General features: G+C 39.5%; 23 non-coding genes across 23 annotated transcripts; all 23 read left to right on the top strand.

Moving 5' to 3' along the window:
* The first annotated feature begins 147 nt into the window (after positions 1-147).
* Positions 148-266, top strand: LOC140028478 (5S ribosomal RNA). Its single transcript, XR_011832381.1, has one exon. It is a non-coding gene; the product is annotated as a 5S ribosomal RNA (ribosomal RNA).
* Positions 267-1,391: 1,125 nt separating this feature from the next.
* On the top strand, positions 1,392-1,510 carry LOC140028477 (5S ribosomal RNA). The gene has a single exon (XR_011832380.1). It is a non-coding gene; the product is annotated as a 5S ribosomal RNA (ribosomal RNA).
* Positions 1,511-2,645: 1,135 nt separating this feature from the next.
* LOC140030652 (5S ribosomal RNA) lies at positions 2,646-2,764 on the top strand. Its single transcript, XR_011834567.1, has one exon. It is a non-coding gene; the product is annotated as a 5S ribosomal RNA (ribosomal RNA).
* A 1,135-nt stretch (positions 2,765-3,899) lies between these two features.
* Positions 3,900-4,018, top strand: LOC140031588 (5S ribosomal RNA). The gene has a single exon (XR_011835509.1). It is a non-coding gene; the product is annotated as a 5S ribosomal RNA (ribosomal RNA).
* A 1,135-nt stretch (positions 4,019-5,153) lies between these two features.
* On the top strand, positions 5,154-5,272 carry LOC140028476 (5S ribosomal RNA). Its single transcript, XR_011832379.1, has one exon. It is a non-coding gene; the product is annotated as a 5S ribosomal RNA (ribosomal RNA).
* Positions 5,273-6,397: 1,125 nt separating this feature from the next.
* On the top strand, positions 6,398-6,516 carry LOC140028475 (5S ribosomal RNA). The gene has a single exon (XR_011832378.1). It is a non-coding gene; the product is annotated as a 5S ribosomal RNA (ribosomal RNA).
* A 1,125-nt stretch (positions 6,517-7,641) lies between these two features.
* LOC140028474 (5S ribosomal RNA) lies at positions 7,642-7,760 on the top strand. Its single transcript, XR_011832377.1, has one exon. It is a non-coding gene; the product is annotated as a 5S ribosomal RNA (ribosomal RNA).
* Positions 7,761-8,885: 1,125 nt separating this feature from the next.
* On the top strand, positions 8,886-9,004 carry LOC140028472 (5S ribosomal RNA). The gene has a single exon (XR_011832375.1). It is a non-coding gene; the product is annotated as a 5S ribosomal RNA (ribosomal RNA).
* A 1,135-nt stretch (positions 9,005-10,139) lies between these two features.
* LOC140028471 (5S ribosomal RNA) lies at positions 10,140-10,258 on the top strand. Its single transcript, XR_011832374.1, has one exon. It is a non-coding gene; the product is annotated as a 5S ribosomal RNA (ribosomal RNA).
* A 1,125-nt stretch (positions 10,259-11,383) lies between these two features.
* On the top strand, positions 11,384-11,502 carry LOC140030651 (5S ribosomal RNA). The gene has a single exon (XR_011834566.1). It is a non-coding gene; the product is annotated as a 5S ribosomal RNA (ribosomal RNA).
* A 1,125-nt stretch (positions 11,503-12,627) lies between these two features.
* On the top strand, positions 12,628-12,746 carry LOC140028470 (5S ribosomal RNA). The gene has a single exon (XR_011832373.1). It is a non-coding gene; the product is annotated as a 5S ribosomal RNA (ribosomal RNA).
* A 1,125-nt stretch (positions 12,747-13,871) lies between these two features.
* Positions 13,872-13,990, top strand: LOC140028469 (5S ribosomal RNA). Its single transcript, XR_011832372.1, has one exon. It is a non-coding gene; the product is annotated as a 5S ribosomal RNA (ribosomal RNA).
* A 1,125-nt stretch (positions 13,991-15,115) lies between these two features.
* LOC140030650 (5S ribosomal RNA) lies at positions 15,116-15,234 on the top strand. Its single transcript, XR_011834565.1, has one exon. It is a non-coding gene; the product is annotated as a 5S ribosomal RNA (ribosomal RNA).
* A 1,125-nt stretch (positions 15,235-16,359) lies between these two features.
* LOC140028468 (5S ribosomal RNA) lies at positions 16,360-16,478 on the top strand. The gene has a single exon (XR_011832371.1). It is a non-coding gene; the product is annotated as a 5S ribosomal RNA (ribosomal RNA).
* Positions 16,479-17,613: 1,135 nt separating this feature from the next.
* On the top strand, positions 17,614-17,732 carry LOC140028467 (5S ribosomal RNA). Its single transcript, XR_011832370.1, has one exon. It is a non-coding gene; the product is annotated as a 5S ribosomal RNA (ribosomal RNA).
* Positions 17,733-18,867: 1,135 nt separating this feature from the next.
* Positions 18,868-18,986, top strand: LOC140028466 (5S ribosomal RNA). The gene has a single exon (XR_011832369.1). It is a non-coding gene; the product is annotated as a 5S ribosomal RNA (ribosomal RNA).
* A 1,135-nt stretch (positions 18,987-20,121) lies between these two features.
* LOC140028465 (5S ribosomal RNA) lies at positions 20,122-20,240 on the top strand. Its single transcript, XR_011832368.1, has one exon. It is a non-coding gene; the product is annotated as a 5S ribosomal RNA (ribosomal RNA).
* Positions 20,241-21,375: 1,135 nt separating this feature from the next.
* LOC140028464 (5S ribosomal RNA) lies at positions 21,376-21,494 on the top strand. The gene has a single exon (XR_011832367.1). It is a non-coding gene; the product is annotated as a 5S ribosomal RNA (ribosomal RNA).
* A 1,135-nt stretch (positions 21,495-22,629) lies between these two features.
* Positions 22,630-22,748, top strand: LOC140028463 (5S ribosomal RNA). Its single transcript, XR_011832366.1, has one exon. It is a non-coding gene; the product is annotated as a 5S ribosomal RNA (ribosomal RNA).
* Positions 22,749-23,873: 1,125 nt separating this feature from the next.
* On the top strand, positions 23,874-23,992 carry LOC140028461 (5S ribosomal RNA). Its single transcript, XR_011832364.1, has one exon. It is a non-coding gene; the product is annotated as a 5S ribosomal RNA (ribosomal RNA).
* A 1,125-nt stretch (positions 23,993-25,117) lies between these two features.
* Positions 25,118-25,236, top strand: LOC140028460 (5S ribosomal RNA). Its single transcript, XR_011832363.1, has one exon. It is a non-coding gene; the product is annotated as a 5S ribosomal RNA (ribosomal RNA).
* Positions 25,237-26,361: 1,125 nt separating this feature from the next.
* On the top strand, positions 26,362-26,480 carry LOC140028459 (5S ribosomal RNA). The gene has a single exon (XR_011832362.1). It is a non-coding gene; the product is annotated as a 5S ribosomal RNA (ribosomal RNA).
* Positions 26,481-27,605: 1,125 nt separating this feature from the next.
* On the top strand, positions 27,606-27,724 carry LOC140028458 (5S ribosomal RNA). Its single transcript, XR_011832361.1, has one exon. It is a non-coding gene; the product is annotated as a 5S ribosomal RNA (ribosomal RNA).
* Positions 27,725-27,801: the final 77 nt, after the last annotated feature.

Here is a 27,801-nt window from a genome sequence, read left to right as displayed (position 1 = left end):
CAATAACAAAAAAAAATATAAAGTAAATAAATAAAAGGATAAGAGGAAAATGCTTGAATTGACGCTTAAAATGAATTTCGGTCTAGAAAAGCCACACTGCTTCGCAGGACGGGGTAGTTTAAAAGAATAAAGCGAAAGGAACATGGCGGGTGCGATCATACCAGCACTAATGCACCGGATCCCATCAGAACTCCGAAGTTAAGCGTGCTTGGGCGAGAGTAGTACTAGGATGGGTGACCCCCTGGGAAGTCCTCGTGTTGCACCCCTCTCTTTTTTGTTTCGAAATCCAAATTTCCTATTCGTTCTTTATCCTGTAGTAATTTAGCTCCGTCGGAACGATTGCTTAATATTTTGCTTCTTGTCGAAGCGTGAAGGAGGATCTGAAGGCGCGAGACAAATCAGGAACGGTACGGCTCGATCAAAGCCCGGATCGTCGCTCAAATTTGTCGGCGCAAATGTATCACCGCAACTAGGGGTGGCAATTTTCGACACGACCTGAAAACACGACACGAACCTAACACGAAATTAATGGGTTTGGGTTGAGGTTTCGGGAATTCGGGTCAGAATCGGGTTGGACCCGATGAACCCGAAAAGAAAACCGGTCGATTTCGGGTCAACCCGTGGTGACCTGATATGACCCGTTTACGAATTAAAAATAATTTAATAAACATAAAAATAATTTTATCTAACTAAACTAAGTTATTCTTTTTTTCAAAGGCATTAATTACTTAATCCTAAACGAATTTATTTAATTTGTGTGAAGTTGAAATTATTATACTTGGACAAATAATATATTATATTATTTTTCACTTTTGTATTGTTTTAATTTATTTTATATTTTGCTTGGGATAAAACACTTTTACGGTGTTTAATTTATTTTAGATTTGATTTGGAATCATTTATTTAAATTTTTATTACTTGATTATGTAATTAGTTTTGTGAGAAATTGATTTTATTAGAAATTACAGTGATAAATTAATAAATTAAAATTAAGTTTCGGGTCATTTCGGGTCGACCCGCCGCCCCGTAAACCTGAAATTTTCGGGTTCGGGTCAGCATACCTGACCCGTCACGGGTTGGCGGGTCGGGGTTCGGGTCAACAGATTTTCTGGCGGGTCTGTTGACCCGAACCCGACCCGCCAACCTGATTTGGACCCGAATTGCCACCCCTAACTGCAAGCGTGAAGGATTGATTTCGTGATAATTTAGAGTTGCGGGATGAGGGAAAAAAACAGGGTGCAAATCAATAACAAAAAAAAATATAAAGTAAATAAATAAAAGGATAAGAGGAAAATGCTTGAATTGACGCTTAAAATGAATTTCGGTCTAGAAAAGCCACACTGCTTCGCAGGACGGGGTAGTTTAAAAGAATAAAGCGAAAGGAACATGGCGGGTGCGATCATACCAGCACTAATGCACCGGATCCCATCAGAACTCCGAAGTTAAGCGTGCTTGGGCGAGAGTAGTACTAGGATGGGTGACCCCCTGGGAAGTCCTCGTGTTGCACCCCTCTCTTTTTTGTTTCGAAATCCAAATTTCCTATTCGTTCTTTATCCTGTAGTAATTTAGCTCCGTCGGAACGATTGCTTAATATTTTGCTTCTTGTCGAAGCGTGAAGGAGGATCTGAAGGCGCGAGACAAATCAGGAACGGTACGGCTCGATCAAAGCCCGGATCGTCGCTCAAATTTGTCGGCGCAAATGTATCACCGCAACTAGGGGTGGCAATTTTCGACACGACCTGAAAACACGACACGAACCTAACACGAAATTAATGGGTTTGGGTTGAGGTTTCGGGAATTCGGGTCAGAATCGGGTTGGACCCGATGAACCCGAAAAGAAAACCGGTCGATTTCGGGTCAACCCGTGGTGACCTGATATGACCCGATATGACCCGTTTACGAATTAAAAATAATTTAATAAACATAAAAATAATTTTATCTAACTAAACTAAGTTATTCTTTTTTTCAAAGGCATTAATTACTTAATCCTAAACGAATTTATTTAATTTGTGTGAAGTTGAAATTATTATACTTGGACAAATAATATATTATATTATTTTTCACTTTTGTATTGTTTTAATTTATTTTATATTTTGCTTGGGATAAAACACTTTTACGGTGTTTAATTTATTTTAGATTTGATTTGGAATCATTTATTTAAATTTTTATTACTTGATTATGTAATTAGTTTTGTGAGAAATTGATTTTATTAGAAATTACAGTGATAAATTAATAAATTAAAATTAAGTTTCGGGTCATTTCGGGTCGACCCGCCGCCCCGTAAACCTGAAATTTTCGGGTTCGGGTCAGCATACCTGACCCGTCACGGGTTGGCGGGTCGGGGTTCGGGTCAACAGATTTTCTGGCGGGTCTGTTGACCCGAACCCGACCCGCCAACCTGATTTGGACCCGAATTGCCACCCCTAACTGCAAGCGTGAAGGATTGATTTCATGATAATTTAGAGTTGCGGGATGAGGGAAAAAAACAGGGTGCAAATCAATAACAAAAAAAAATATAAAGTAAATAAATAAAAGGATAAGAGGAAAATGCTTGAATTGACGCTTAAAATGAATTTCGGTCTAGAAAAGCCACACTGCTTCGCAGGACGGGGTAGTTTAAAAGAATAAAGCGAAAGGAACATGGCGGGTGCGATCATACCAGCACTAATGCACTGGATCCCATCAGAACTCCGAAGTTAAGCGTGCTTGGGCGAGAGTAGTACTAGGATGGGTGACCCCCTGGGAAGTCCTCGTGTTGCACCCCTCTCTTTTTTGTTTCGAAATCCAAATTTCCTATTCGTTCTTTATCCTGTAGTAATTTAGCTCCGTCGGAACGATTGCTTAATATTTTGCTTCTTGTCGAAGCGTGAAGGAGGATCTGAAGGCGCGAGACAAATCAGGAACGGTACGGCTCGATCAAAGCCCGGATCGTCGCTCAAATTTGTCGGCGCAAATGTATCACCGCAACTAGGGGTGGCAATTTTCGACACGACCTGAAAACACGACACGAACCTAACACGAAATTAATGGGTTTGGGTTGAGGTTTCGGGAATTCGGGTCAGAATCGGGTTGGACCCGATGAACCCGAAAAGAAAACCGGTCGATTTCGGGTCAACCCGTGGTGACCTGATATGACCCGATATGACCCGTTTACGAATTAAAAATAATTTAATAAACATAAAAATAATTTTATCTAACTAAACTAAGTTATTCTTTTTTTCAAAGGCATTAATTACTTAATCCTAAACGAATTTATTTAATTTGTGTGAAGTTGAAATTATTATACTTGGACAAATAATATATTATATTATTTTTCACTTTTGTATTGTTTTAATTTATTTTATATTTTGCTTGGGATAAAACACTTTTACGGTGTTTAATTTATTTTAGATTTCATTTGGAATCATTTATTTAAATTTTTATTACTTGATTATGTAATTAGTTTTGTGAGAAATTGATTTTATTAGAAATTACAGTGATAAATTAATAAATTAAAATTAAGTTTCGGGTCATTTCGGGTCGACCCGCCGCCCCGTAAACCTGAAATTTTCGGGTTCGGGTCAGCATACCTGACCCGTCACGGGTTGGCGGGTCGGGGTTCGGGTCAACAGATTTTCTGGCGGGTCTGTTGACCCGAACCCGACCCGCTAACCTGATTTGGACCCGAATTGCCACCCCTAACTGCAAGCGTGAAGGATTGATTTCATGATAATTTAGAGTTGCGGGATGAGGGAAAAAAACAGGGTGCAAATCAATAACAAAAAAAAATATAAAGTAAATAAATAAAAGGATAAGAGGAAAATGCTTGAATTGACGCTTAAAATGAATTTCGGTCTAGAAAAGCCACACTGCTTCGCAGGACGGGGTAGTTTAAAAGAATAAAGCGAAAGGAACATGGCGGGTGCGATCATACCAGCACTAATGCACCGGATCCCATCAGAACTCCTACGTTAAGCGTGCTTGGGCGAGAGTAGTACTAGGATGGGTGACCCCCTGGGAAGTCCTCGTGTTGCACCCCTCTCTTTTTTGTTTCGAAATCCAAATTTCCTATTCGTTCTTTATCCTGTAGTAATTTAGCTCCGTCGGAACGATTGCTTAATATTTTGCTTCTTGTCGAAGCGTGAAGGAGGATCTGAAGGCGCGAGACAAATCAGGAACGGTACGGCTCGATCAAAGCCCGGATCGTCGCTCAAATTTGTCGGCGCAAATGTATCACCGCAACTAGGGGTGGCAATTTTCGACACGACCTGAAAACACGACACGAACCTAACACGAAATTAATGGGTTTGGGTTGAGGTTTCGGGAATTCGGGTCAGAATCGGGTTGGACCCGATGAACCCGAAAAGAAAACCGGTCGATTTCGGGTCAACCCGTGGTGACCTGATATGACCCGATATGACCCGTTTACGAATTAAAAATAATTTAATAAACATAAAAATAATTTTATCTAACTAAACTAAGTTATTCTTTTTTTCAAAGGCATTAATTACTTAATCCTAAACGAATTTATTTAATTTGTGTGAAGTTGAAATTATTATACTTGGACAAATAATATATTATATTATTTTTCACTTTTGTATTGTTTTAATTTATTTTATATTTTGCTTGGGATAAAACACTTTTACGGTGTTTAATTTATTTTAGATTTGATTTGGAATCATTTATTTAAATTTTTATTACTTGATTATGTAATTAGTTTTGTGAGAAATTGATTTTATTAGAAATTACAGTGATAAATTAATAAATTAAAATTAAGTTTCGGGTCATTTCGGGTCGACCCGCCGCCCCGTAAACCTGAAATTTTCGGGTTCGGGTCAGCATACCTGACCCGTCACGGGTTGGCGGGTCGGGGTTCGGGTCTACAGATTTTCTGGCGGGTCTGTTGACCCGAACCCGACCCGCCAACCTGATTTGGACCCGAATTGCCACCCCTAACTGCAAGCGTGAAGGATTGATTTCGTGATAATTTAGAGTTGCGGGATGAGGGAAAAAAACAGGGTGCAAATCAATAACAAAAAAAAATATAAAGTAAATAAATAAAAGGATAAGAGGAAAATGCTTGAATTGACGCTTAAAATGAATTTCGGTCTAGAAAAGCCACACTGCTTCGCAGGACGGGGTAGTTTAAAAGAATAAAGCGAAAGGAACATGGCGGGTGCGATCATACCAGCACTAATGCACCGGATCCCATCAGAACTCCGAAGTTAAGCGTGCTTGGGCGAGAGTAGTACTAGGATGGGTGACCCCCTGGGAAGTCCTCGTGTTGCACCCCTCTCTTTTTTGTTTCGAAATCCAAATTTCCTATTCGTTCTTTATCCTGTAGTAATTTAGCTCCGTCGGAACGATTGCTTAATATTTTGCTTCTTGTCGAAGCGTGAAGGAGGATCTGAAGGCGCGAGACAAATCAGGAACGGTACGGCTCGATCAAAGCCCGGATCGTCGCTCAAATTTGTCGGCGCAAATGTATCACCGCAACTAGGGGTGGCAATTTTCGACACGACCTGAAAACACGACACGAACCTAACACGAAATTAATGGGTTTGGGTTGAGGTTTCGGGAATTCGGGTCAGAATCGGGTTGGACCCGATGAACCCGAAAAGAAAACCGGTCGATTTCGGGTCAACCCGTGGTGACCTGATATGACCCGTTTACGAATTAAAAATAATTTAATAAACATAAAAATAATTTTATCTAACTAAACTAAGTTATTCTTTTTTTCAAAGGCATTAATTACTTAATCCTAAACGAATTTATTTAATTTGTGTGAAGTTGAAATTATTATACTTGGACAAATAATATATTATATTATTTTTCACTTTTGTATTGTTTTAATTTATTTTATATTTTGCTTGGGATAAAACACTTTTACGGTGTTTAATTTATTTTAGATTTGATTTGGAATCATTTATTTAAATTTTTATTACTTGATTATGTAATTAGTTTTGTGAGAAATTGATTTTATTAGAAATTACAGTGATAAATTAATAAATTAAAATTAAGTTTCGGGTCATTTCGGGTCGACCCGCCGCCCCGTAAACCTGAAATTTTCGGGTTCGGGTCAGCATACCTGACCCGTCACGGGTTGGCGGGTCGGGGTTCGGGTCAACAGATTTTCTGGCGGGTCTGTTGACCCGAACCCGACCCGCCAACCTGATTTGGACCCGAATTGCCACCCCTAACTGCAAGCGTGAAGGATTGATTTCATGATAATTTAGAGTTGCGGGATGAGGGAAAAAAACAGGGTGCAAATCAATAACAAAAAAAAATATAAAGTAAATAAATAAAAGGATAAGAGGAAAATGCTTGAATTGACGCTTAAAATGAATTTCGGTCTAGAAAAGCCACACTGCTTCGCAGGACGGGGTAGTTTAAAAGAATAAAGCGAAAGGAACATGGCGGGTGCGATCATACCAGCACTAATGCACCGGATCCCATCAGAACTCCGAAGTTAAGCGTGCTTGGGCGAGAGTAGTACTAGGATGGGTGACCCCCTGGGAAGTCCTCGTGTTGCACCCCTCTCTTTTTTGTTTCGAAATCCAAATTTCCTATTCGTTCTTTATCCTGTAGTAATTTAGCTCCGTCGGAACGATTGCTTAATATTTTGCTTCTTGTCGAAGCGTGAAGGAGGATCTGAAGGCGCGAGACAAATCAGGAACGGTACGGCTCGATCAAAGCCCGGATCGTCGCTCAAATTTATCGGCGCAAATGTATCACCGCAACTAGGGGTGGCAATTTTCGACACGACCTGAAAACACGACACGAACCTAACACGAAATTAATGGGTTTGGGTTGAGGTTTCGGGAATTCGGGTCAGAATCGGGTTGGACCCGATGAACCCGAAAAGAAAACCGGTCGATTTCGGGTCAACCCGTGGTGACCTGATATGACCCGTTTACGAATTAAAAATAATTTAATAAACATAAAAATAATTTTATCTAACTAAACTAAGTTATTCTTTTTTTCAAAGGCATTAATTACTTAATCCTAAACGAATTTATTTAATTTGTGTGAAGTTGAAATTATTATACTTGGACAAATAATATATTATATTATTTTTCACTTTTGTATTGTTTTAATTTATTTTATATTTTGCTTGGGATAAAACACTTTTACGGTGTTTAATTTATTTTAGATTTGATTTGGAATCATTTATTTAAATTTTTATTACTTGATTATGTAATTAGTTTTGTGAGAAATTGATTTTATTAGAAATTACAGTGATAAATTAATAAATTAAAATTAAGTTTCGGGTCATTTCGGGTCGACCCGCCGCCCCGTAAACCTGAAATTTTCGGGTTCGGGTCAGCATACCTGACCCGTCACGGGTTGGCGGGTCGGGGTTCGGGTCAACAGATTTTCTGGCGGGTCTGTTGACCCGAACCCGACCCGCCAACCTGATTTGGACCCGAATTGCCACCCCTAACTGCAAGCGTGAAGGATTGATTTCGTGATAATTTAGAGTTGCGGGATGAGGGAAAAAAACAGGGTGCAAATCAATAACAAAAAAAAATATAAAGTAAATAAATAAAAGGATAAGAGGAAAATGCTTGAATTGACGCTTAAAATGAATTTCGGTCTAGAAAAGCCACACTGCTTCGCAGGACGGGGTAGTTTAAAAGAATAAAGCGAAAGGAACATGGCGGGTGCGATCATACCAGCACTAATGCACCGGATCCCATCAGAACTCCGAAGTTAAGCGTGCTTGGGCGAGAGTAGTACTAGGATGGGTGACCCCCTGGGAAGTCCTCGTGTTGCACCCCTCTCTTTTTTGTTTCGAAATCCAAATTTCCTATTCGTTCTTTATCCTGTAGTAATTTAGCTCCGTCGGAACGATTGCTTAATATTTTGCTTCTTGTCGAAGCGTGAAGGAGGATCTGAAGGCGCGAGACAAATCAGGAACGGTACGGCTCGATCAAAGCCCGGATCGTCGCTCAAATTTGTCGGCGCAAATGTATCACCGCAACTAGGGGTGGCAATTTTCGACACGACCTGAAAACACGACACGAACCTAACACGAAATTAATGGGTTTGGGTTGAGGTTTCGGGAATTCGGGTCAGAATCGGGTTGGACCCGATGAACCCGAAAAGAAAACCGGTCGATTTCGGGTCAACCCGTGGTGACCCGATATGACCCGTTTACGAATTAAAAATAATTTAATAAACATAAAAATAATTTTATCTAACTAAACTAAGTTATTCTTTTTTTCAAAGGCATTAATTACTTAATCCTAAACGAATTTATTTAATTTGTGTGAAGTTGAAATTATTATACTTGGACAAATAATATATTATATTATTTTTCACTTTTGTATTGTTTTAATTTATTTTATATTTTGCTTGGGATAAAACACTTTTACGGTGTTTAATTTATTTTAGATTTGATTTGGAATCATTTATTTAAATTTTTATTACTTGATTATGTAATTAGTTTTGTGAGAAATTGATTTTATTAGAAATTACAGTGATAAATTAATAAATTAAAATTAAGTTTCGGGTCATTTCGGGTCGACCCGCCGCCCCGTAAACCTGAAATTTTCGGGTTCGGGTCAGCATACCTGACCCGTCACGGGTTGGCGGGTCGGGGTTCGGGTCAACAGATTTTCTGGCGGGTCTGTTGACCCGAACCCGACCCGCCAACCTGATTTGGACCCGAATTGCCACCCCTAACTGCAAGCGTGAAGGATTGATTTCGTGATAATTTAGAGTTGCGGGATGAGGGAAAAAAACAGGGTGCAAATCAATAACAAAAAAAAATATAAAGTAAATAAATAAAAGGATAAGAGGAAAATGCTTGAATTGACGCTTAAAATGAATTTCGGTCTAGAAAAGCCACACTGCTTCGCAGGACGGGGTAGTTTAAAAGAATAAAGCGAAAGGAACATGGCGGGTGCGATCATACCAGCACTAATGCACCGGATCCCATCAGAACTCCGAAGTTAAGCGTGCTTGGGCGAGAGTAGTACTAGGATGGGTGACCCCCTGGGAAGTCCTCGTGTTGCACCCCTCTCTTTTTTGTTTCGAAATCCAAATTTCCTATTCGTTCTTTATCCTGTAGTAATTTAGCTCCGTCGGAACGATTGCTTAATATTTTGCTTCTTGTCGAAGCGTGAAGGAGGATCTGAAGGCGCGAGACAAATCAGGAACGGTACGGCTCGATCAAAGCCCGGATCGTCGCTCAAATTTGTCGGCGCAAATGTATCACCGCAACTAGGGGTGGCAATTTTCGACACGACCTGAAAACACGACACGAACCTAACACGAAATTAATGGGTTTGGGTTGAGGTTTCGGGAATTCGGGTCAGAATCGGGTTGGACCCGATGAACCCGAAAAGAAAACCGGTCGATTTCGGGTCAACCCGTGGTGACCTGATATGACCCGATATGACCCGTTTACGAATTAAAAATAATTTAATAAACATAAAAATAATTTTATCTAACTAAACTAAGTTATTCTTTTTTTCAAAGGCATTAATTACTTAATCCTAAACGAATTTATTTAATTTGTGTGAAGTTGAAATTATTATACTTGGACAAATAATATATTATATTATTTTTCACTTTTGTATTGTTTTAATTTATTTTATATTTTGCTTGGGATAAAACACTTTTACGGTGTTTAATTTATTTTAGATTTGATTTGGAATCATTTATTTAAATTTTTATTACTTGATTATGTAATTAGTTTTGTGAGAAATTGATTTTATTAGAAATTACAGTGATAAATTAATAAATTAAAATTAAGTTTCGGGTCATTTCGGGTCGACCCGCCGCCCCGTAAACCTGAAATTTTCGGGTTCGGGTCAGCATACCTGACCCGTCACGGGTTGGCGGGTCGGGGTTCGGGTCAACAGATTTTCTGGCGGGTCTGTTGACCCGAACCCGACCCGCCAACCTGATTTGGACCCGAATTGCCACCCCTAACTGCAAGCGTGGAGGATTGATTTCATGATAATTTAGAGTTGCGGGATGAGGGAAAAAAACAGGGTGCAAATCAATAACAAAAAAATATATAAAGTAAATAAATAAAAGGATAAGAGGAAAATGCTTGAATTGACGCTTAAAATGAATTTCGGTCTAGAAAAGCCACACTGCTTCGCAGGACGGGGTAGTTTAAAAGAATAAAGCGAAAGGAACATGGCGGGTGCGATCATACCAGCACTAATGCACCGGATCCCATCAGAACTCCGAAGTTAAGCGTGCTTGGGCGAGAGTAGTACTAGGATGGGTGACCCCCTGGGAAGTCCTCGTGTTGCACCCCTCTCTTTTTTGTTTCGAAATCCAAATTTCCTATTCGTTCTTTATCCTGTAGTAATTTAGCTCCGTCGGAACGATTGCTTAATATTTTGCTTCTTGTCGAAGCGTGAAGGAGGATCTGAAGGCGCGAGACAAATCAGGAACGGTACGGCTCGATCAAAGCCCGGATCGTCGCTCAAATTTGTCGGCGCAAATGTATCACCGCAACTAGGGGTGGCAATTTTCGACACGACCTGAAAACACGACACGAACCTAACACGAAATTAATGGGTTTGGGTTGAGGTTTCGGGAATTCGGGTCAGAATCGGGTTGGACCCGATGAACCCGAAAAGAAAACCGGTCGATTTCGGGTCAACCCGTGGTGACCTGATATGACCCGTTTACGAATTAAAAATAATTTAATAAACATAAAAATAATTTTATCTAACTAAACTAAGTTATTCTTTTTTTCAAAGGCATTAATTACTTAATCCTAAACGAATTTATTTAATTTGTGTGAAGTTGAAATTATTATACTTGGACAAATAATATATTATATTATTTTTCACTTTTGTATTGTTTTAATTTATTTTATATTTTGCTTGGGATAAAACACTTTTACGGTGTTTAATTTATTTTAGATTTGATTTGGAATCATTTATTTAAATTTTTATTACTTGATTATGTAATTAGTTTTGTGAGAAATTGATTTTATTAGAAATTACAGTGATAAATTAATAAATTAAAATTAAGTTTCGGGTCATTTCGGGTCGACCCGCCGCCCCGTAAACCTGAAATTTTCGGGTTCGGGTCAGCATACCTGACCCGTCACGGGTTGGCGGGTCGGGGTTCGGGTCAACAGATTTTCTGGCGGGTCTGTTGACCCGAACCCGACCCGCCAACCTGATTTGGACCCGAATTGCCACCCCTAACTGCAAGCGTGAAGGATTGATTTCATGATAATTTAGAGTTGCGGGATGAGGGAAAAAAACAGGGTGCAAATCAATAACAAAAAAAAATATAAAGTAAATAAATAAAAGGATAAGAGGAAAATGCTTGAATTGACGCTTAAAATGAATTTCGGTCTAGAAAAGCCACACTGCTTCGCAGGACGGGGTAGTTTAAAAGAATAAAGCGAAAGGAACATGGCGGGTGCGATCATACCAGCACTAATGCACTGGATCCCATCAGAACTCCGAAGTTAAGCGTGCTTGGGCGAGAGTAGTACTAGGATGGGTGACCCCCTGGGAAGTCCTCGTGTTGCACCCCTCTCTTTTTTGTTTCGAAATCCAAATTTCCTATTCGTTCTTTATCCTGTAGTAATTTAGCTCCGTCGGAACGATTGCTTAATATTTTGCTTCTTGTCGAAGCGTGAAGGAGGATCTGAAGGCGCGAGACAAATCAGGAACGGTACGGCTCGATCAAAGCCCGGATCGTCGCTCAAATTTGTCGGCGCAAATGTATCACCGCAACTAGGGGTGGCAATTTTCGACACGACCTGAAAACACGACACGAACCTAACACGAAATTAATGGGTTTGGGTTGAGGTTTCGGGAATTCGGGTCAGAATCGGGTTGGACCCGATGAACCCGAAAAGAAAACCGGTCGATTTCGGGTCAACCCGTGGTGACCTGATATGACCCGTTTACGAATTAAAAATAATTTAATAAACATAAAAATAATTTTATCTAACTAAACTAAGTTATTCTTTTTTTCAAAGGCATTAATTACTTAATCCTAAACGAATTTATTTAATTTGTGTGAAGTTGAAATTATTATACTTGGACAAATAATATATTATATTATTTTTCACTTTTGTATTGTTTTAATTTATTTTATATTTTGCTTGGGATAAAACACTTTTACGGTGTTTAATTTATTTTAGATTTGATTTGGAATCATTTATTTAAATTTTTATTACTTGATTATGTAATTAGTTTTGTGAGAAATTGATTTTATTAGAAATTACAGTGATAAATTAATAAATTAAAATTAAGTTTCGGGTCATTTCGGGTCGACCCGCCGCCCCGTAAACCTGAAATTTTCGGGTTCGGGTCAGCATACCTGACCCGTCACGGGTTGGCGGGTCGGGGTTCGGGTCAACAGATTTTCTGGCGGGTCTGTTGACCCGAACCCGACCCGCCAACCTGATTTGGACCCGAATTGCCACCCCTAACTGCAAGCGTGGAGGATTGATTTCATGATAATTTAGAGTTGCGGGATGAGGGAAAAAAACAGGGTGCAAATCAATAACAAAAAAATATATAAAGTAAATAAATAAAAGGATAAGAGGAAAATGCTTGAATTGACGCTTAAAATGAATTTCGGTCTAGAAAAGCCACACTGCTTCGCAGGACGGGGTAGTTTAAAAGAATAAAGCGAAAGGAACATGGCGGGTGCGATCATACCAGCACTAATGCACCGGATCCCATCAGAACTCCGAAGTTAAGCGTGCTTGGGCGAGAGTAGTACTAGGATGGGTGACCCCCTGGGAAGTCCTCGTGTTGCACCCCTCTCTTTTTTGTTTCGAAATCCAAATTTCCTATTCGTTCTTTATCCTGTAGTAATTTAGCTCCGTCGGAACGATTGCTTAATATTTTGCTTCTTGTCGAAGCGTGAAGGAGGATCTGAAGGCGCGAGACAAATCAGGAACGGTACGGCTCGATCAAAGCCCGGATCGTCGCTCAAATTTGTCGGCGCAAATGTATCACCGCAACTAGGGGTGGCAATTTTCGACACGACCTGAAAACACGACACGAACCTAACACGAAATTAATGGGTTTGGGTTGAGGTTTCGGGAATTCGGGTCAGAATCGGGTTGGACCCGATGAACCCGAAAAGAAAACCGGTCGATTTCGGGTCAACCCGTGGTGACCTGATATGACCCGTTTACGAATTAAAAATAATTTAATAAACATAAAAATAATTTTATCTAACTAAACTAAGTTATTCTTTTTTTCAAAGGCATTAATTACTTAATCCTAAACGAATTTATTTAATTTGTGTGAAGTTGAAATTATTATACTTGGACAAATAATATATTATATTATTTTTCACTTTTGTATTGTTTTAATTTATTTTATATTTTGCTTGGGATAAAACACTTTTACGGTGTTTAATTTATTTTAGATTTGATTTGGAATCATTTATTTAAATTTTTATTACTTGATTATGTAATTAGTTTTGTGAGAAATTGATTTTATTAGAAATTACAGTGATAAATTAATAAATTAAAATTAAGTTTCGGGTCATTTCGGGTCGACCCGCCGCCCCGTAAACCTGAAATTTTCGGGTTCGGGTCAGCATACCTGACCCGTCACGGGTTGGCGGGTCGGGGTTCGGGTCAACAGATTTTCTGGCGGGTCTGTTGACCCGAACCCGACCCGCCAACCTGATTTGGACCCGAATTGCCACCCCTAACTGCAAGCGTGGAGGATTGATTTCATGATAATTTAGAGTTGCGGGATGAGGGAAAAAAACAGGGTGCAAATCAATAACAAAAAAATATATAAAGTAAATAAATAAAAGGATAAGAGGAAAATGCTTGAATTGACGCTTAAAATGAATTTCGGTCTAGAAAAGCCACACTGCTTCGCAGGACGGGGTAGTTTAAAAGAATAAAGCGAAAGGAACATGGCGGGTGCGATCATACCAGCACTAATGCACCGGATCCCATCAGAACTCCGAAGTTAAGCGTGCTTGGGCGAGAGTAGTACTAGGATGGGTGACCCCCTGGGAAGTCCTCGTGTTGCACCCCTCTCTTTTTTGTTTCGAAATCCAAATTTCCTATTCGTTCTTTATCCTGTAGTAATTTAGCTCCGTCGGAACGATTGCTTAATATTTTGCTTCTTGTCGAAGCGTGAAGGAGGATCTGAAGGCGCGAGACAAATCAGGAACGGTACGGCTCGATCAAAGCCCGGATCGTCGCTCAAATTTGTCGGCGCAAATGTATCACCGCAACTAGGGGTGGCAATTTTCGACACGACCTGAAAACACGACACGAACCTAACACGAAATTAATGGGTTTGGGTTGAGGTTTCGGGAATTCGGGTCAGAATCGGGTTGGACCCGATGAACCCGAAAAGAAAACCGGTCGATTTCGGGTCAACCCGTGGTGACCTGATATGACCCGTTTACGAATTAAAAATAATTTAATAAACATAAAAATAATTTTATCTAACTAAACTAAGTTATTCTTTTTTTCAAAGGCATTAATTACTTAATCCTAAACGAATTTATTTAATTTGTGTGAAGTTGAAATTATTATACTTGGACAAATAATATATTATATTATTTTTCACTTTTGTATTGTTTTAATTTATTTTATATTTTGCTTGGGATAAAACACTTTTACGGTGTTTAATTTATTTTAGATTTGATTTGGAATCATTTATTTAAATTTTTATTACTTGATTATGTAATTAGTTTTGTGAGAAATTGATTTTATTAGAAATTACAGTGATAAATTAATAAATTAAAATTAAGTTTCGGGTCATTTCGGGTCGACCCGCCGCCCCGTAAACCTGAAATTTTCGGGTTCGGGTCAGCATACCTGACCCGTCACGGGTTGGCGGGTCGGGGTTCGGGTCAACAGATTTTCTGGCGGGTCTGTTGACCCGAACCCGACCCGCCAACCTGATTTGGACCCGAATTGCCACCCCTAACTGCAAGCGTGAAGGATTGATTTCATGATAATTTAGAGTTGCGGGATGAGGGAAAAAAACAGGGTGCAAATCAATAACAAAAAAAAATATAAAGTAAATAAATAAAAGGATAAGAGGAAAATGCTTGAATTGACGCTTAAAATGAATTTCGGTCTAGAAAAGCCACACTGCTTCGCAGGACGGGGTAGTTTAAAAGAATAAAGCGAAAGGAACATGGCGGGTGCGATCATACCAGCACTAATGCACTGGATCCCATCAGAACTCCGAAGTTAAGCGTGCTTGGGCGAGAGTAGTACTAGGATGGGTGACCCCCTGGGAAGTCCTCGTGTTGCACCCCTCTCTTTTTTGTTTCGAAATCCAAATTTCCTATTCGTTCTTTATCCTGTAGTAATTTAGCTCCGTCGGAACGATTGCTTAATATTTTGCTTCTTGTCGAAGCGTGAAGGAGGATCTGAAGGCGCGAGACAAATCAGGAACGGTACGGCTCGATCAAAGCCCGGATCGTCGCTCAAATTTGTCGGCGCAAATGTATCACCGCAACTAGGGGTGGCAATTTTCGACACGACCTGAAAACACGACACGAACCTAACACGAAATTAATGGGTTTGGGTTGAGGTTTCGGGAATTCGGGTCAGAATCGGGTTGGACCCGATGAACCCGAAAAGAAAACCGGTCGATTTCGGGTCAACCCGTGGTGACCTGATATGACCCGTTTACGAATTAAAAATAATTTAATAAACATAAAAATAATTTTATCTAACTAAACTAAGTTATTCTTTTTTTCAAAGGCATTAATTACTTAATCCTAAACGAATTTATTTAATTTGTGTGAAGTTGAAATTATTATACTTGGACAAATAATATATTATATTATTTTTCACTTTTGTATTGTTTTAATTTATTTTATATTTTGCTTGGGATAAAACACTTTTACGGTGTTTAATTTATTTTAGATTTGATTTGGAATCATTTATTTAAATTTTTATTACTTGATTATGTAATTAGTTTTGTGAGAAATTGATTTTATTAGAAATTACAGTGATAAATTAATAAATTAAAATTAAGTTTCGGGTCATTTCGGGTCGACCCGCCGCCCCGTAAACCTGAAATTTTCGGGTTCGGGTCAGCATACCTGACCCGTCACGGGTTGGCGGGTCGGGGTTCGGGTCAACAGATTTTCTGGCGGGTCTGTTGACCCGAACCCGACCCGCCAACCTGATTTGGACCCGAATTGCCACCCCTAACTGCAAGCGTGAAGGATTGATTTCGTGATAATTTAGAGTTGCGGGATGAGGGAAAAAAACAGGGTGCAAATCAATAACAAAAAAAAATATAAAGTAAATAAATAAAAGGATAAGAGGAAAATGCTTGAATTGACGCTTAAAATGAATTTCGGTCTAGAAAAGCCACACTGCTTCGCAGGACGGGGTAGTTTAAAAGAATAAAGCGAAAGGAACATGGCGGGTGCGATCATACCAGCACTAATGCACCGGATCCCATCAGAACTCCGAAGTTAAGCGTGCTTGGGCGAGAGTAGTACTAGGATGGGTGACCCCCTGGGAAGTCCTCGTGTTGCACCCCTCTCTTTTTTGTTTCGAAATCCAAATTTCCTATTCGTTCTTTATCCTGTAGTAATTTAGCTCCGTCGGAACGATTGCTTAATATTTTGCTTCTTGTCGAAGCGTGAAGGAGGATCTGAAGGCGCGAGACAAATCAGGAACGGTACGGCTCGATCAAAGCCCGGATCGTCGCTCAAATTTGTCGGCGCAAATGTATCACCGCAACTAGGGGTGGCAATTTTCGACACGACCTGAAAACACGACACGAACCTAACACGAAATTAATGGGTTTGGGTTGAGGTTTCGGGAATTCGGGTCAGAATCGGGTTGGACCCGATGAACCCGAAAAGAAAACCGGTCGATTTCGGATCAACCCGTGGTGACCTGATATGACCCGATATGACCCGTTTACGAATTAAAAATAATTTAATAAACATAAAAATAATTTTATCTAACTAAACTAAGTTATTCTTTTTTTCAAAGGCATTAATTACTTAATCCTAAACGAATTTATTTAATTTGTGTGAAGTTGAAATTATTATACTTGGACAAATAATATATTATATTATTTTTCACTTTTGTATTGTTTTAATTTATTTTATATTTTGCTTGGGATAAAACACTTTTACGGTGTTTAATTTATTTTAGATTTGATTTGGAATCATTTATTTAAATTTTTATTACTTGATTATGTAATTAGTTTTGTGAGAAATTGATTTTATTAGAAATTACAGTGATAAATTAATAAATTAAAATTAAGTTTCGGGTCATTTCGGGTCGACCCGCCGCCCCGTAAACCTGAAATTTTCGGGTTCGGGTCAGCATACCTGACCCGTCACGGGTTGGCGGGTCGGGGTTCGGGTCAACAGATTTTCTGGCGGGTCTGTTGACCCGAACCCGACCCGCCAACCTGATTTGGACCCGAATTGCCACCCCTAACTGCAAGCGTGAAGGATTGATTTCGTGATAATTTAGAGTTGCGGGATGAGGGAAAAAAACAGGGTGCAAATCAATAACAAAAAAAAATATAAAGTAAATAAATAAAAGGATAAGAGGAAAATGCTTGAATTGACGCTTAAAATGAATTTCGGTCTAGAAAAGCCACACTGCTTCGCAGGACGGGGTAGTTTAAAAGAATAAAGCGAAAGGAACATGGCGGGTGCGATCATACCAGCACTAATGCACCGGATCCCATCAGAACTCCGAAGTTAAGCGTGCTTGGGCGAGAGTAGTACTAGGATGGGTGACCCCCTGGGAAGTCCTCGTGTTGCACCCCTCTCTTTTTTGTTTCGAAATCCAAATTTCCTATTCGTTCTTTATCCTGTAGTAATTTAGCTCCGTCGGAACGATTGCTTAATATTTTGCTTCTTGTCGAAGCGTGAAGGAGGATCTGAAGGCGCGAGACAAATCAGGAACGGTACGGCTCGATCAAAGCCCGGATCGTCGCTCAAATTTGTCGGCGCAAATGTATCACCGCAACTAGGGGTGGCAATTTTCGACACGACCTGAAAACACGACACGAACCTAACACGAAATTAATGGGTTTGGGTTGAGGTTTCGGGAATTCGGGTCAGAATCGGGTTGGACCCGATGAACCCGAAAAGAAAACCGGTCGATTTCGGGTCAACCCGTGGTGACCTGATATGACCCGATATGACCCGTTTACGAATTAAAAATAATTTAATAAACATAAAAATAATTTTATCTAACTAAACTAAGTTATTCTTTTTTTCAAAGGCATTAATTACTTAATCCTAAACGAATTTATTTAATTTGTGTGAAGTTGAAATTATTATACTTGGACAAATAATATATTATATTATTTTTCACTTTTGTATTGTTTTAATTTATTTTATATTTTGCTTGGGATAAAACACTTTTACGGTGTTTAATTTATTTTAGATTTGATTTGGAATCATTTATTTAAATTTTTATTACTTGATTATGTAATTAGTTTTGTGAGAAATTGATTTTATTAGAAATTACAGTGATAAATTAATAAATTAAAATTAAGTTTCGGGTCATTTCGGGTCGACCCGCCGCCCCGTAAACCTGAAATTTTCGGGTTCGGGTCAGCATACCTGACCCGTCACGGGTTGGCGGGTCGGGGTTCGGGTCAACAGATTTTCTGGCGGGTCTGTTGACCCGAACCCGACCCGCCAACCTGATTTGGACCCGAATTGCCACCCCTAACTGCAAGCGTGAAGGATTGATTTCATGATAATTTAGAGTTGCGGGATGAGGGAAAAAAACAGGGTGCAAATCAATAACAAAAAAAAATATAAAGTAAATAAATAAAAGGATAAGAGGAAAATGCTTGAATTGACGCTTAAAATGAATTTCGGTCTAGAAAAGCCACACTGCTTCGCAGGACGGGGTAGTTTAAAAGAATAAAGCGAAAGGAACATGGCGGGTGCGATCATACCAGCACTAATGCACCGGATCCCATCAGAACTCCGAAGTTAAGCGTGCTTGGGCGAGAGTAGTACTAGGATGGGTGACCCCCTGGGAAGTCCTCGTGTTGCACCCCTCTCTTTTTTGTTTCGAAATCCAAATTTCCTATTCGTTCTTTATCCTGTAGTAATTTAGCTCCGTCGGAACGATTGCTTAATATTTTGCTTCTTGTCGAAGCGTGAAGGAGGATCTGAAGGCGCGAGACAAATCAGGAACGGTACGGCTCGATCAAAGCCCGGATCGTCGCTCAAATTTGTCGGCGCAAATGTATCACCGCAACTAGGGGTGGCAATTTTCGACACGACCTGAAAACACGACACGAACCTAACACGAAATTAATGGGTTTGGGTTGAGGTTTCGGGAATTCGGGTCAGAATCGGGTTGGACCCGATGAACCCGAAAAGAAAACCGGTCGATTTCGGATCAACCCGTGGTGACCTGATATGACCCGATATGACCCGTTTACGAATTAAAAATAATTTAATAAACATAAAAATAATTTTATCTAACTAAACTAAGTTATTCTTTTTTTCAAAGGCATTAATTACTTAATCCTAAACGAATTTATTTAATTTGTGTGAAGTTGAAATTATTATACTTGGACAAATAATATATTATATTATTTTTCACTTTTGTATTGTTTTAATTTATTTTATATTTTGCTTGGGATAAAACACTTTTACGGTGTTTAATTTATTTTAGATTTGATTTGGAATCATTTATTTAAATTTTTATTACTTGATTATGTAATTAGTTTTGTGAGAAATTGATTTTATTAGAAATTACAGTGATAAATTAATAAATTAAAATTAAGTTTCGGGTCATTTCGGGTCGACCCGCCGCCCCGTAAACCTGAAATTTTCGGGTTCGGGTCAGCATACCTGACCCGTCACGGGTTGGCGGGTCGGGGTTCGGGTCAACAGATTTTCTGGCGGGTCTGTTGACCCGAACCCGACCCGCCAACCTGATTTGGACCCGAATTGCCACCCCTAACTGCAAGCGTGAAGGATTGATTTCATGATAATTTAGAGTTGCGGGATGAGGGAAAAAAACAGGGTGCAAATCAATAACAAAAAAAAATATAAAGTAAATAAATAAAAGGATAAGAGGAAAATGCTTGAATTGACGCTTAAAATGAATTTCGGTCTAGAAAAGCCACACTGCTTCGCAGGACGGGGTAGTTTAAAAGAATAAAGCGAAAGGAACATGGCGGGTGCGATCATACCAGCACTAATGCACCGGATCCCATCAGAACTCCGAAGTTAAGCGTGCTTGGGCGAGAGTAGTACTAGGATGGGTGACCCCCTGGGAAGTCCTCGTGTTGCACCCCTCTCTTTTTTGTTTCGAAATCCAAATTTCCTATTCGTTCTTTATCCTGTAGTAATTTAGCTCCGTCGGAACGATTGCTTAATATTTTGCTTCTTGTCGAAGCGTGAAGGAGGATCTGAAGGCGCGAGACAAATCAGGAACGGTACGGCTCGATCAAAGCCCGGATCGTCGCTCAAATTTGTCGGCGCAAATGTATCACCGCAACTAGGGGTGGCAATTTTCGACACGACCTGAAAACACGACACGAACCTAACACGAAATTAATGGGTTTGGGTTGAGGTTTCGGGAATTCGGGTCAGAATCGGGTTGGACCCGATGAACCCGAAAAGAAAACCGGTCGATTTCGGGTCAACCCGTGGTGACCTGATATGACCCGATATGACCCGTTTACGAATTAAAAATAATTTAATAAACATAAAAATAATTTTATCTAACTAAACTAAGTTATTCTTTTTTTCAAAGGCATTAATTACTTAATCCTAAACGAATTTATTTAATTTGTGTGAAGTTGAAATTATTATACTTGGACAAATAATATATTATATTATTTTTCACTTTTGTATTGTTTTAATTTATTTTATATTTTGCTTGGGATAAAACACTTTTACGGTGTTTAATTTATTTTAGATTTGATTTGGAATCATTTATTTAAATTTTTATTACTTGATTATGTAATTAGTTTTGTGAGAAATTGATTTTATTAGAAATTACAGTGATAAATTAATAAATTAAAATTAAGTTTCGGGTCATTTCGGGTCGACCCGCCGCCCCGTAAACCTGAAATTTTCGGGTTCGGGTCAGCATACCTGACCCGTCACGGGTTGGCGGGTCGGGGTTCGGGTCAACAGATTTTCTGGCGGGTCTGTTGACCCGAACCCGACCCGCCAACCTGATTTGGACCCGAATTGCCACCCCTAACTGCAAGCGTGAAGGATTGATTTCATGATAATTTAGAGTTGCGGGATGAGGGAAAAAAACAGGGTGCAAATCAATAACAAAAAAAAATATAAAGTAAATAAATAAAAGGATAAGAGGAAAATGCTTGAATTGACGCTTAAAATGAATTTCGGTCTAGAAAAGCCACACTGCTTCGCAGGACGGGGTAGTTTAAAAGAATAAAGCGAAAGGAACATGGCGGGTGCGATCATACCAGCACTAATGCACCGGATCCCATCAGAACTCCGAAGTTAAGCGTGCTTGGGCGAGAGTAGTACTAGGATGGGTGACCCCCTGGGAAGTCCTCGTGTTGCACCCCTCTCTTTTTTGTTTCGAAATCCAAATTTCCTATTCGTTCTTTATCCTGTAGTAATTTAGCTCCGTCGGAACGATTGCTTAATATTTTGCTTCTTGTCGAAGCGTGAAGGAGGATCTGAAGGCGCGAGACAAATCAGGAACGGTACGGCTCGATCAAAGCCCGGATCGTCGCTCAAATTTGTCGGCGCAAATGTATCACCGCAACTAGGGGTGGCAATTTTCGACACGACCTGAAAACACGACACGAACCTAACACGAAATTAATGGGTTTGGGTTGAGGTTTCGGGAATTCGGGTCAGAATCGGGTTGGACCCGATGAACCCGAAAAGAAAACCGGTCGATTTCGGGTCAACCCGTGGTGACCTGATATGACCCGATATGACCCGTTTACGAATTAAAAATAATTTAATAAACATAAAAATAATTTTATCTAACTAAACTAAGTTATTCTTTTTTTCAAAGGCATTAATTACTTAATCCTAAACGAATTTATTTAATTTGTGTGAAGTTGAAATTATTATACTTGGACAAATAATATATTATATTATTTTTCACTTTTGTATTGTTTTAATTTATTTTATATTTTGCTTGGGATAAAACACTTTTACGGTGTTTAATTTATTTTAGATTTGATTTGGAATCATTTATTTAAATTTTTATTACTTGATTATGTAATTAGTTTTGTGAGAAATTGATTTTATTAGAAATTACAGTGATAAATTAATAAATTAAAATTAAGTTTCGGGTCATTTCGGGTCGACCCGCCGCCCCGTAAACCTGAAATTTTCGGGTTCGGGTCAGCATACCTGACCCGTCACGGGTTGGCGGGTCGGGGTTCGGGTCAACAGATTTTCTGGCGGGTCTGTTGACCCGAACCCGACCCGCCAACCTGATTTGGACCCGAATTGCCACCCCTAACTGCAAGCGTGAAGGATTGATTTCATGATAATTTAGAGTTGCGGGATGAGGGAAAAAAACAGGGTGCAAATCAATAACAAAAAAAAATATAAAGTAAATAAATAAAAGGATAAGAGGAAAATGCTTGAATTGACGCTTAAAATGAATTTCGGTCTAGAAAAGCCACACTGCTTCGCAGGACGGGGTAGTTTAAAAGAATAAAGCGAAAGGAACATGGCGGGTGCGATCATACCAGCACTAATGCACCGGATCCCATCAGAACTCCGAAGTTAAGCGTGCTTGGGCGAGAGTAGTACTAGGATGGGTGACCCCCTGGGAAGTCCTCGTGTTGCACCCCTCTCTTTTTTGTTTCGAAATCCAAATTTCCTATTCGTTCTTTATCCTGTAGTAATTTAGCTCCGTCGGAACGATTGCTTAATATTTTGCTTCTTGTCGAAGCGTGAAGGAGGATCTGAAGGCGCGAGACAAATCAGGAACGGTACGGCTCGATCAAAGCCCGGATCGTCGCTCAAATTTGTCGGCGCAAATGTATCACCGCAACTAGGGGTGGCAATTTTCGACACGACCTGAAAACACGACACGAACCTAACACGAAATTAATGGGTTTGGGTTGAGGTTTCGGGAATTCGGGTCAGAATCGGGTTGGACCCGATGAACCCGAAAAGAAAACCGGTCGATTTCGGGTCAACCCGTGGTGACCTGATATGACCCGTTTACGAATTAAAAATAATTTAATAAACATAAAAATAATTTTATCTAACTGAACTAAGTTATTCTTTTTTTCAAAGGCATTAATTACTTAATCCTAAACGAATTTATTTAATTTGTGTGAAGTTGAAATTATTATACTTGGACAAATAATATATTATATTATTTTTCACTTTTGTATTGTTTTAATTTATTTTATATTTTGCTTGGGATAAAACACTTTTACGGTGTTTAATTTATTTTAGATTTGATTTGGAATCATTTATTTAAATTTTTATTACTTGATTATGTAATTAGTTTTGTGAGAAATTGATTTTATTAGAAATTACAGTGATAAATTAATAAATTAAAATTAAGTTTCGGGTCATTTCGGGTCGACCCGCCGCCCCGTAAACCTGAAATTTTCGGGTTCGGGTCAGCATACCTGACCCGTCACGGGTTGGCGGGTCGGGGTTCGGGTCAACAGATTTTCTGGCGGGTCTGTTGACCCGAACCCGACCCGCCAACCTGATTTGGACCCGAATTGCCACCCCTAACTGCAAGCGTGAAGGATTGATTTCATGATAATTTAGAGTTGCGGGATGAGGGAAAAAAACAGGGTGCAAATCAATAACAAAAAAAAATATAAAGTAAATAAATAAAAGGATAAGAGGAAAATGCTTGAATTGACGCTTAAAATGAATTTCGGTCTAGAAAAGCCACACTGCTTCGCAGGACGGGGTAGTTTAAAAGAATAAAGCGAAAGGAACATGGCGGGTGCGATCATACCAGCACTAATGCACCGGATCCCATCAGAACTCCGAAGTTAAGCGTGCTTGGGCGAGAGTAGTACTAGGATGGGTGACCCCCTGGGAAGTCCTCGTGTTGCACCCCTCTCTTTTTTGTTTCGAAATCCAAATTTCCTATTCGTTCTTTATCCTGTAGTAATTTAGCTCCGTCGGAACGATTGCTTAATATTTTGCTTCTTGTCGAAGCGTGAAGGAGGATCTGAAGGCGCGAGACAAATCAGGAACGGTACGGCTCGATCAAAGCCCGGATCGTCGCTCAAATTTGTCGGCGCAAATGTATCACCGCAACTAGGGGTGGCAATTTTCGACACGACCTGAAAACACGACACGAACCTAACACGAAATTAATGGGTTTGGGTTGAGGTTTCGGGAATTCGGGTCAGAATCGGGTTGGACCCGATGAACCCGAAAAGAAAACCGGTCGATTTCGGGTCAACCCGTGGTGACCTGATATGACCCGTTTACGAATTAAAAATAATTTAATAAACATAAAAATAATTTTATCTAACTGAACTAAGTTATTCTTTTTTTCAAAGGCATTAATTACTTAATCCTAAACGAATTTATTTAATTTGTGTGAAGTTGAAATTATTATACTTGGACAAATAATATATTATATTATTTTTCACTTTTGTATTGTTTTAATTTATTTTATATTTTGCTTGGGATAAAACACTTTTACGGTGTTTAATTTATTTTAGATTTGATTTGGAATCATTTATTTAAATTTTTATTACTTGATTATGTAATTAGTTTTGTGAGAAATTGATTTTATTAGAAATTACAGTGATAAATTAATAAATTAAAATTAAGTTTCGGGTCATTTCGGGTCGACCCGCCGCCCCGTAAACCTGAAATTTTCGGGTTCGGGTCAGCATACCTGACCCGTCACGGGTTGGCGGGTCGGGGTTCGGGTCAACAGATTTTCTGGCGGGTCTGTTGACCCGAACCCGACCCGCCAACCTGATTTGGACCCGAATTGCCACCCCTAACTGCAAGCGTGAAGGATTGATTTCATGATAATTTAGAGTTGCGGGATGAGGGAAAAAAACAGGGTGCAAATCAATAACAAAAAAAAATATAAAGTAAATAAATAAAAGGATAAGAGGAAAATGCTTGAATTGACGCTTAAAATGAATTTCGGTCTAGAAAAGCCACACTGCTTCGCAGGACGGGGTAGTTTAAAAGAATAAAGCGAAAGGAACATGGCGGGTGCGATCATACCAGCACTAATGCACCGGATCCCATCAGAACTCCGAAGTTAAGCGTGCTTGGGCGAGAGTAGTACTAGGATGGGTGACCCCCTGGGAAGTCCTCGTGTTGCACCCCTCTCTTTTTTGTTTCGAAATCCAAATTTCCTATTCGTTCTTTATCCTGTAGTAATTTAGCTCCGTCGGAACGATTGCTTAATATTTTGCTTCTTGTCGAAGCGTGAAGGAGGATCTGAAGGCGCGAGACAAATCAGGAACGGTACGGCTCGATCAAAGCCCGGATCGTCGCTCAAATTTGTCGGCGCAAATGTATCACCGCAACTAGGGGTGGCAATTTTCGACACGACCTGAAAACACGACACGAACCTAACACGAAATTAATGGGTTTGGGTTGAGGTTTCGGGAATTCGGGTCAGAATCGGGTTGGACCCGATGAACCCGAAAAGAAAACCGGTCGATTTCGGGTCAACCCGTGGTGACCTGATATGACCCGTTTACGAATTAAAAATAATTTAATAAACATAAAAATAATTTTATCTAACTAAACTAAGTTATTCTTTTTTTCAAAGGCATTAATTACTTAATCCTAAACGAATTTATTTAATTTGTGTGAAGTTGAAATTATTATACTTGGACAAATAATATATTATATTATTTTTCACTTTTGTATTGTTTTAATTTATTTTATATTTTGCTTGGGATAAAACACTTTTACGGTGTTTAATTTATTTTAGATTTGATTTGGAATCATTTATTTAAATTTTTATTACTTGATTATGTAATTAGTTTTGTGAGAAATTGATTTTATTAGAAATTACAGTGATAAATTAATAAATTAAAATTAAGTTTCGGGTCATTTCGGGTCGACCCGCCGCCCCGTAAACCTGAAATTTTCGGGTTCGGGTCAGCATACCTGACCCGTCACGGGTTGGCGGGTCGGGGTTCGGGTCAACAGATTTTCTGGCGGGTCTGTTGACCCGAACCCGACCCGCCAACCTGATTTGGACCCGAATTGCCACCCCTAACTGCAAGCGTGAAGGATTGATTTCATGATAATTTAGAGTTGCGGGATGAGGGAAAAAAACAGGGTGCAAATCAATAACAAAAAAAAATATAAAGTAAATAAATAAAAGGATAAGAGGAAAATGCTTGAATTGACGCTTAAAATGAATTTCGGTCTAGAAAAGCCACACTGCTTCGCAGGACGGGGTAGTTTAAAAGAATAAAGCGAAAGGAACATGGCGGGTGCGATCATACCAGCACTAATGCACCGGATCCCATCAGAACTCCGAAGTTAAGCGTGCTTGGGCGAGAGTAGTACTAGGATGGGTGACCCCCTGGGAAGTCCTCGTGTTGCACCCCTCTCTTTTTTGTTTCGAAATCCAAATTTCCTATTCGTTCTTTATCCTGTAGTAATTTAGCTCCGTCGGAACGATTGCTTAATATTTTGCTTCTTGTCGAAGCGTGAAGGAGGATCTGAAGGCGCGAGACAAATCAGGAACGGTACGGCTCGATCAAAGCCCGGATCGTCGCTCAAATTTGTCGGCGCAAATGTATCACCGCAACTAGGGGTGGCAATTTTCGACACGACCTGAAAACACGACACGAACCTAACACGAAATTAATGGGTTTGGGTTGAGGTTTCGGGAATTCGGGTCAGAATCGGGTTGGACCCGATGAACCCGAAAAGAAAACCGGTCGATTTCGGGTCAACCCGTGGTGACCTGATATGACCCGTTTACGAATTAAAAATAATTTAATAAACATAAAAATAATTTTATCTAACTAAACTAAGTTATTCTTTTTTTCAAAGGCATTAATTACTTAATCCTAAACGAATTTATTTAATTTGTGTGAAGTTGAAATTATTATACTTGGACAAATAATATATTATATTATTTTTCACTTTTGTATTGTTTTAATTTATTTTATATTTTGCTTGGGATAAAACACTTTTACGGTGTTTAATTTATTTTAGATTTGATTTGGAATCATTTATTTAAATTTTTATTACTTGATTATGTAATTAGTTTTGTGAGAAATTGATTTTATTAGAAATTACAGTGATAAATTAATAAATTAAAATTAAGTTTCGGGTCATTTCGGGTCGACCCGCCGCCCCGTAAACCTGAAATTTTCGGGTTCGGGTCAGCATACCTGACCCGTCACGGGTTGGCGGGTCGGGGTTCGGGTCAACAGATTTTCTGGCGGGTCTGTTGACCCGAACCCGACCCGCCAACCTGATTTGGACCCGAATTGCCACCCCTAACTGCAAGCGTGAAGGATTGATTTCATGATAATTTAGAGTTGCGGGATGAGGGAAAAAAACAGGGTGCAAATCAATAACAAAAAAAAATATAAAGTAAATAAATAAAAGGATAAGAGGAAAATGCTTGAATTGACGCTTAAAATGAATTTCGGTCTAGAAAAGCCACACTGCTTCGCAGGACGGGGTAGTTTAAAAGAATAAAGCGAAAGGAACATGGCGGGTGCGATCATACCAGCACTAATGCACCGGATCCCATCAGAACTCCGAAGTTAAGCGTGCTTGGGCGAGAGTAGTACTAGGATGGGTGACCCCCTGGGAAGTCCTCGTGTTGCACCCCTCTCTTTTTTGTTTCGAAATCCAAATTTCCTATTCGTTCTTTATCCTGTAGTAATTTAGCTCCGTCGGAACGATTGC

The sequence above is a fragment of the Coffea arabica genome, chromosome 11e (assembly GCF_036785885.1).
Source record: "Coffea arabica cultivar ET-39 chromosome 11e, Coffea Arabica ET-39 HiFi, whole genome shotgun sequence".
In the NCBI taxonomy this organism is placed as follows: Eukaryota; Viridiplantae; Streptophyta; class Magnoliopsida; order Gentianales; family Rubiaceae; genus Coffea; species Coffea arabica.
This window is presented reverse-complemented; position numbering and strand designations above follow the sequence as displayed.